The sequence below is a fragment of the Galleria mellonella genome, unplaced genomic scaffold (assembly GCF_026898425.1).
Source record: "Galleria mellonella isolate WM207_F2 unplaced genomic scaffold, CSIRO_AGI_GalMel_v1 utg57, whole genome shotgun sequence".
NCBI lineage: Eukaryota > Metazoa > Arthropoda > Insecta > Lepidoptera > Pyralidae > Galleria > Galleria mellonella.
Window position 1 is genome coordinate 10,571,976 of NW_026442119.1, and position 8,722 is coordinate 10,580,697.

Below are 8,722 nucleotides of genomic sequence, written 5' to 3' on the forward strand. Positions count from 1 at the left end.
CGCCCATAATACCCCCCATGCGTTGCCATTCCTGAGGACTCAGGTGTTATTCCTCCGTACCCAGTAAATTCACGCTATATCCCACCCTTCAAACCGAAACACAGCCATGCAAATACAACTGCTTCACGGTTGAAAAACGAATGGGACAGAGGTACCCAAGCAATCGACTTTTATACAAAGACTCCCTCTGGTAAATGAAAAATACATCGTACGAATATATGTCACCCATAGCATAGTATTAATATGAGGGATGTTGCAATGGAGAGAGATTATTTACTCGAAACAGCATTACTTTAATTATTTTTTTTTTTGCTTTCATGAAAAGCACTGTTTTTTATGATACTATGATGATTATATTTTAAATAATTTTTACATTTCAAAACCGAAAGTGCAAATGTGGGCCGAGGCGTAGACGAGGCACACATACGTGAGTCCATCAATCCTTAGTTGTGGCCAAGGCTTGTATAGTACTTTTGTCAAACAATGCGCGGAAATCAAAAATACAATTTTACTTTTTAAGTTCAATGACGAATAACGGACAATAATAATTTTTCACGCGCCATAATGTTCCTTTGTTTTTTTTTTTTCAATAAACAGCTTTTTATTTGCAAGCCAGTTCGAAATTTAAATAAAACCTTTTACTAGTTACCTCCTTGGTAGTCAGGTTTCGAAGTAAAAGGTCACTCCATTTTTAAATTACAGGACAGATATGAGTTTACATAGTAATTTATCTGGCCGCAAAACACGACAGATATGGATTTTCATACAACTTTTGCCGGCCGCTGCCCGCATGTATCTGGCCAGTACGGCAATTTTGATTTATCTCTAACATGATTGTCAAAATAATGCTCACATTTCCAAGTATGTTTGAGAAAACAATATTGTAGATAATGTTGAATAAATATATGCAGAATTTATATAAACATGTAATTAATGAGATTATTAACAAATAACTTACATTAGTCATTCTAATTATGCAAATGAGAACAAATTCTTTAAATACATTACCAATAAACGATAACAGACACTGTCTCGAGACGATCATTAGTTATTCAGGAATCTTGAATTATTATTAATGGTATCTACATAAAAAGCGATCATACGAAATTACCAACATCGAGGACGGGAGATATGTTGTAAATGGATAAATAATTGATTCTAATGACGAGCGGACAAATTTCAGTTCTCTTCACAAGGCACTTTTAAAACGCTGCGATTTTCTACAACTTTGTGTTTCGTTAAATTATATTACACTTACTAATTTTTAGCCGCAACATGATATTTGTAACAAGTTAGAGTGGGAGAGAATGTCATTAAGTTCGCTTTTTGTACCAAACATTTTTTGTAATGTGTTTCATCGTCATCATCATTGAGTCCTCAGGAATGGTAACGTATGGGGGGTATCATGGGCGAAACAGTATACTCTGTTATGTCCATAGCACTGCTCATGTCTATAGGTGACGGTTTCCACTTTCCATCAGGTGGGCCGTCAGTTTGTTTGCCATTTTAAGTTATATAAAAAAAAGCCTTTTACTATCCACTGCTGATCATAAGCCTCTCCTTTAATTTGCCAGTAGTTACCACACTTGGCAGGCAGATTAGCAACCGCAGTTAGGCTTTAGATATGTTTTAAGAGGGACGCTACTACTCATCCCTCGCTCTATCTTAGTCGCCTCTTACGACACGCACGGGAAGGGAATGGGTGGCTTATTCTATGCCGAGACCACACGGCCATTATAGTGCCGTTAATTAATTTATTTTATTTATTTAACACCTTATTGCACCAACATAACATGATTTGTTAAACAATTTTCAATACGTATAGGTACAAAAGGCGGCCTTATTGCTTATAATAATAATAAAGAATAAATAAATGTATTGATTAACTGAGATACTAAGAAATGACGGACAATTTCAGATTTCGTTAATAAATCTATGCGTGTAAATAAAAAGGAATCGCTAAATGATATGCTTTGTAAAAACTGTAGAATGATTAAAATTAGCAATTCTTTGAATAAATGTTCATAGAAGTCTGAGGCGAGTAATTGTAAAAGGAAAAATATGAATTGCCCAGAAATATTATAAATAATATATATATTTTTTTAATATTAATAGAAATAAATATTTGAATAAATATTTTAACATTTTCAAAAATTTTATGCTATATAATTTATTTGAAAATAATGATTGGACGAAAAAATATATTCGTTAAAAAATTCTTGAATTTGTATAGTTCATGCTGCTAATTATTGTAAATATCGCTATACATTGTTCGTGTGAAGGGACTTTAAAGTAATTCAGATGCATGCGCATTTGTGCATCTACTGTTATGCAAGTGTTATCTTGTCGCAAAAAATACAATTTAAACATAATGACATTTCGTTAAATCGAATTTTTGATGAAAATGTAGTTATTTTATTATAAGTGTAATAATATAAGTACTAAATAATATACAAAAATAATTTACTATATTTACTACTAAGTGCGCATTTTTTTTTATCCAATTTTAAAAAAGAGGAGGTTCTTAGTTTACTGTATATTGTATACACGATATTTTTCTTATTTGCATCACTAGTAAATAAATATTCTTATTAGATCTGCATAAAATTTACTTTCTATATGGAAACTACTAGCTATATACCACGAATTCACCCGTATGAAACAGTACATAAAGTATCTTATGTGTTAGAATATAACCTTTCAGTGTACCAAATTTGATTCAATTCTGTTCAGTAGTTTTTGCGTGAAAGAGTAACAAACGTCTATCCATCTATTCATCCGGTGTTACAAACTTTTGTATTTATTATGTTCATAGAATTTTCACAAAAATAGTATAGGTCTAACATAACAGAGGAATAACATATGAGTCCTCAGGAATGGCAACGCATGGGAGGTATCATGGGCGAAACAGTATACTCTGTTATGTCCATGGTACTGCTCATGTCTAGAGGCGACGGTTACCACTTTCCATCAGGTGGGCCGTCAGCTTGTTTGCCATTCAAAGTTGTATAAAAAACTTTCAGTAAAGTAAGACACTATACTTACCTTTTTAATGTGAAAAAATCTTCATGAAAAATAATTCTTTTAAGTGAGTATATTATGGGATTCTTACTCACTAAATCCCTATGTTATTTTTACATTTCTTCTTCTTTTTTTCATAGTATATGACTAAGTCTTAGGATTAAATAATATCACAATACAAACCTTTGATCTACAATCTCAAATAACAAATAATTTACTCTATTAACCTAACACATTTTATAATGTTAAACTAGATTTAACATAACACGTTTACCGCCTATTAACATTACAACATGTTTCATATCACCAACACAAAAGGTAAATTCTCACGTAAAAATTTAAAAGCATAAGCCGATTTATCTCAAATCTAAAGTCCTTTCATATGATGCGATGTGGGCCGTAGATAAACCGTCAACGATTATAGACGCGCTGCTGAGCCGTAACGTTTAAAATGTCAAAACGTAACGATTTTGTGTTAAACCTTAAACACACTGCGCTCACAGAGTACTTTATAGAGCAAAACATAGCATAAGACGCTTAGTCCGCAAGTCAAATTAAATTCCAGTTAATGAATGATAATTCGATATTTTCAGAATTGTCAATAGCCGTCGGACCAAACAAGGTCACAGAGAATTCAAAGAACATATCAATACAAGCATTATCACAACTGCCACAATTGTATGAATTTGAAAACAGTAAAGGTTATGCAAACGGTAGGTTAGTTTTGTAAACCTATGCTTATAATAATTACCAAGAAAATGAGCGTTATCTATCACATTTGGTTTGTATTTCAACCGAATTGAAAAAGGGGGAGGTTTTGAAATTGACAATTTATTTTTATTTGGACTTTGATAATTGATTAGAATCGACGATATTTATTCTTGAGTATGTCCCATATTAATTTGGTTTTAATTGTGTAACAAAATTTAAAATTAACCAAAATATTAACATTTATTTAGTAAGAAAAAAAAAGAAACAATTTACTTTAATGTGTTTCTTCTGAAACTTTTTATTAATTTTTAAATACAGTAATAAAGTTATTCTCATATAACAACAATATTATAGACAGAAAAATATATAAATATAAACTTTAGAATTAACATTCAAAAGAAATGTTAACACTAGTGCTATTGGTCCTTTACATTTATAGGCGCATTGTAACATAGGGTTGCTAACTGTATCTATTCTCAGTAAATATTTTTTTTACATTAAAAAGAAACTTAAATCGTGATAAAATCATCTTTAAAGTAAACCTCTTTGAATTAAAAAAGTAACTAATATTTATTTACAATTACTTTTATTAATAATTTTTAGATACAGCACTACACACCTACATACCTATACGGACCCATAATACTACTAGTGTTTTAATATTATCATATGTTTTATACACAAAATAAGTGCTTTCGAATTGAGAAACATTTTCTTAATCGCATAAAACTATTTTTAGTTTTACTGTAACTTACTGTTACAATTAAATATAAATATTAAAAAAAAAACTTTAATATATAATGTGATAAAATTAATATTAATCATAAACTGTGAATCTGAAAAGAATGTACCGTTTATTTATTTTAATTTAGAAATAATTGTGCAAGCATTTAAAAAAAAAAAACGATCAATAGTGCTATTGAAAACGACTATTTTTTCTCTAAATGCAACTATTTTGTTTCTAATTTAATGTAATCCTATTACATTGGTTTTGTAAAAAGTTGACAACCCTACATAGCTATCATACGATCTCTTGAAAAGCAACGATTTCGTGTAATCCTTTGACGATGCGGCGTGCTGAGGGGAAGGCGGGGTTCCGCAGGCGCCTCACGCACCAACTAATTGAACGAGCTTCGCTTTTATGTTTGATCGTTCATTCAAGATTTTTTTTAGATAAGTGTGATGGGATTGCGGTTGTGTTTGTAGTAAGATGATGAGTTTATAATGAGTCAACTGTTAGTCACTATCATAGTGTATTTTAATTTTTACCATATGTGGTGTTTGACCTTTTAACTGCTCTATTCGGATTTATCCGACAGAGGACCTGTGTTTGTATGCGTGTTATTTCCGTTTAGTTAACTGCCTATTACACAGTATTAATTTTTTATACCACTGAAGTGGTTATACGGCCCACCTGTTGGTAAGCGGTTACTGTAGCCTATGAACACCTGTAATATTAGGGATAATATGAAGAATTCAATGTAATAGTATTTGCTTCTTAGTATATTCTTTTCTTTTTTTGTACATAATTGCTCTCTTCTGAACCTCATTTGTTCTGTATGTAATAGTTAATAGTGAAAAGTTTTTGGTTTATAGTTATTTTATCTGTTAATTGTACTGTTTGTTTCCCAAATATGATTAAAATAAAATAAAAAAAAAAAATTACAGGAGCAATAATAATAATAATATGTATTTAATTAGACTACATAAGGCCCATTTTGTTAGTTATAAAATGACTTAACCTATGTTAGTAATATCCATGGGTTGCCGACTATTATAGACAGAATATAGAGCGAAATTAGAAATATTAAAAGAAATTATGTAGGTGCTTTCAATATAAATTTGCCCTTTAAGACGAGCAATAGGAACACGACTTTTAAAACTAAGTCAAGCGGTCAAAAGTAACAAGTTGAATATGTGCCTATTACAAATTCTTATTTTATTTTCAACTAATAAAGAAAAAGGAATGTTTTCTTTTTATATATATATATATTTTTTTATACAACTTAGAATGGCAAACAAGCTGACGGCCCACCTGATAGAAAGTGATAACCGTCGCCTATAGATACGAGCAGTACCATGGACATAACAGAGTTTACTGTTTTGCCCATGATACCCCCCATGCGTTGCCATTTCTGAGGACTCAGGTGTTATTCCTCTGTACCCAGTAAATTCACCCTTCAAACCGAAACACAGCCATGCAAACACAACTGCTTCATGGTTGAAACACGAATGGGACAGAGGTACCCAAGCAATCGACTTTTGTACAAAGTATCCCTCTGGTATGTAAATAAATAGGTGTAATGTAATAAATAAAATGTGCATTTGTATGTCCGGATTATTGGCGTAGCGTGTAACCTAAGCCTCTGCGGAAGTGGCATGATGACACTATGTGTATTATACAAAAAATATGGGAGCCATTAGCTTACTTTAAAAACCCTTCAACGTCTCACTGCTCTAATCCATTGATGTGCAACCCAAATGAGAAAAATATACCACAATGACCATATAGCTAGGTTTTTTTCCTACTTTTATTCCTTTAGTCGCTTTTTATGATATGTTTTTACCATCATTAGCTAAATTGTATGTATTATTATTTTATTATACTTATTCCATTCATATATCATTAAGAATAGATAAAACATAATATTTACTTAAAAACAAATTTATTATTAAACATTAGCAATTTCAAATTATTTATTACATACCTATGACATTGTTAAACGATTCATTTATTTAGTATCGTACAATAAATCAAACAAATCCAATAACAAAAAGTAGCCTGAACAATTTAAACATACGTAGGTGCGTCGAGTCGACGCGTATAAATTAGACGCGAGCGCACCGCGCTGGCCGCGGCGCGACGCAACAAGACTACACGCCCGCGAATATCGCGACCAACATCTAAAAGGGCCCTTTACAACCTACGATTATATCTTTGAAAAAAGAAAGAATTAATCGTAAAGTGAGTCGTAAAGAGACTTTTACATTGACATGTTTGAATGCAATTAGAAGATTTCATAAAAATTAATCATAAAATGAGTCCTAGAGACTTTTTTAAATTAACACGTTTGAATGCAATTATAAAACTCGTCGTTGGTGCTTTGGTGGATAAGATTCAATATTTTTTTATGTATAGGAAGGAAACAATTTTACTATTATATCTACATATCTCAAAACAGGAATCAGTACTTTATATTCATCTGTAAAGTTTTACAAAGATGTAAACAGAAATTATGCTTTAAATTTTATGACATGAATGCTGACAGACACATAGATATCAAGAAATGTTAAACAATCAGTGTAAGATTTAGAAGTTGCAGGGTGTATTTTTGTGTTCTATCGAATATTAAAAGTAGATATATGCTACGGTTACATCCGCGTAAATCAACATATAAAGTATTTATTCTATGTGCTAAATCAGAACACAAATGTGTACAAAAATTTCATTCAGATCTGTTCAGTAGTTTTTTGTTTATACAACTTAGAATGGCAAACAAGCTAACGGCCCACCTGATGGAAAGTGGTAACCGTCGCTTATAGATATGAGCAGTACCATGGACATAGCAGAGTATACTGTTTCGCCCATGATACCCCCCATGCGTTGCCATTCCTGAGGACTCAGGTGTTATTCCTCTGTACCCTGTAAATTCACGCCATATCCCATCCTTCAAACCGAAACACAGCCATGCAAACACAACTGTTTCACGGAGAAACACGAATGGGACAGAGGTACCCAAGCAATCGACTTTTGTACAAAGTCTCCCTCTGGTATTGGCATGCTAGAGTAACAAACATCTATCTACCCATCATTACAAACTTTCGTATTTTCTCTATTAATAGGATATTTTTTTTTTCATGAAACTTATGTTAAAGTGTTTTATGTTATGTTATAGTGCTTTTAAATTTAATACAGTGAATTTCAAGATTAGCACTGCCAAATAATTAAAAACAGATTAGTGAAATTATCACACATTAATAAAAAGTCAATTAAAAATTCGGGCTGCCGTTACACATATATGGATACACTCAGCATTTATAGCTAAGACTGATATCCTAAAACTTTCAAAAGGATCTACTGTCTATTTTATTTATGATTCACTAAAATTAAATTCAAATTTTGCACGTAGCCATCTTCAAATTCTCGTTCAAGATAAGCCATTAGTGAGTTAATTAAAAATTTTTTTAGGTTTTATAATAGCCTTAAATTCTTTATTGACCTAGAATATATTTTTCAATGATATATTGACCAGTGTAACAGTTAATTAATAGTTCACCAAATATATGTAAATATGCGTGTAAAGGGAACATAAATTTACATATTTTTTGACAACAACATAAAGAATATATTGTGACATCGTAACCTTCAAGAAAAGAGTGTATTTCTTTCCAAAGGCCGGCAGTACACCTACAATGCCTCTGGTGTTGCAGGTGCTCATGAGTGGCGGTAGTCACTTACCATTAGGTAAACCGCATGCTCGTTTGCTCCATGTTATAAAAAAAGCTAGTTATATTCTTTATGTGTAGCATTTTTTATGTAACTTAATTAATAATAAATAATTACTAATAAAGTTAACGTGGTAACTGTCATCTACAAACATGATAAATACCATAGGCATAATAGAGTAGACTGTGTTGCCTAGGATATCCCTGATACGTTACCATTCCTGAGGACTAAGGTATTATGCCACTATAGGTATCCTGAAATTTCATTGCCGTATGCTATCGCCGTGTAGGTCCCGGCATAGAATGGACCACCCCTTCCTTTCCCGTGGATGTCGTAAGAGACGAGTAAGAGAGCATATGGTAGAGGGGTGGGCAGCGTTCCTCTTAAAACTGTATAAGCCTAACTGCGGTTGCCCACCCGCCTGCCAAGCGTGGCAACTACTGGCAAAACTCCCCTTATGGGGAAGGCTAATATTTAGCAGTGGACAGTTAACGGCTGAAATAAAAAATGCCATCTATAAGCAGTCTACTTCATTAATTTTCC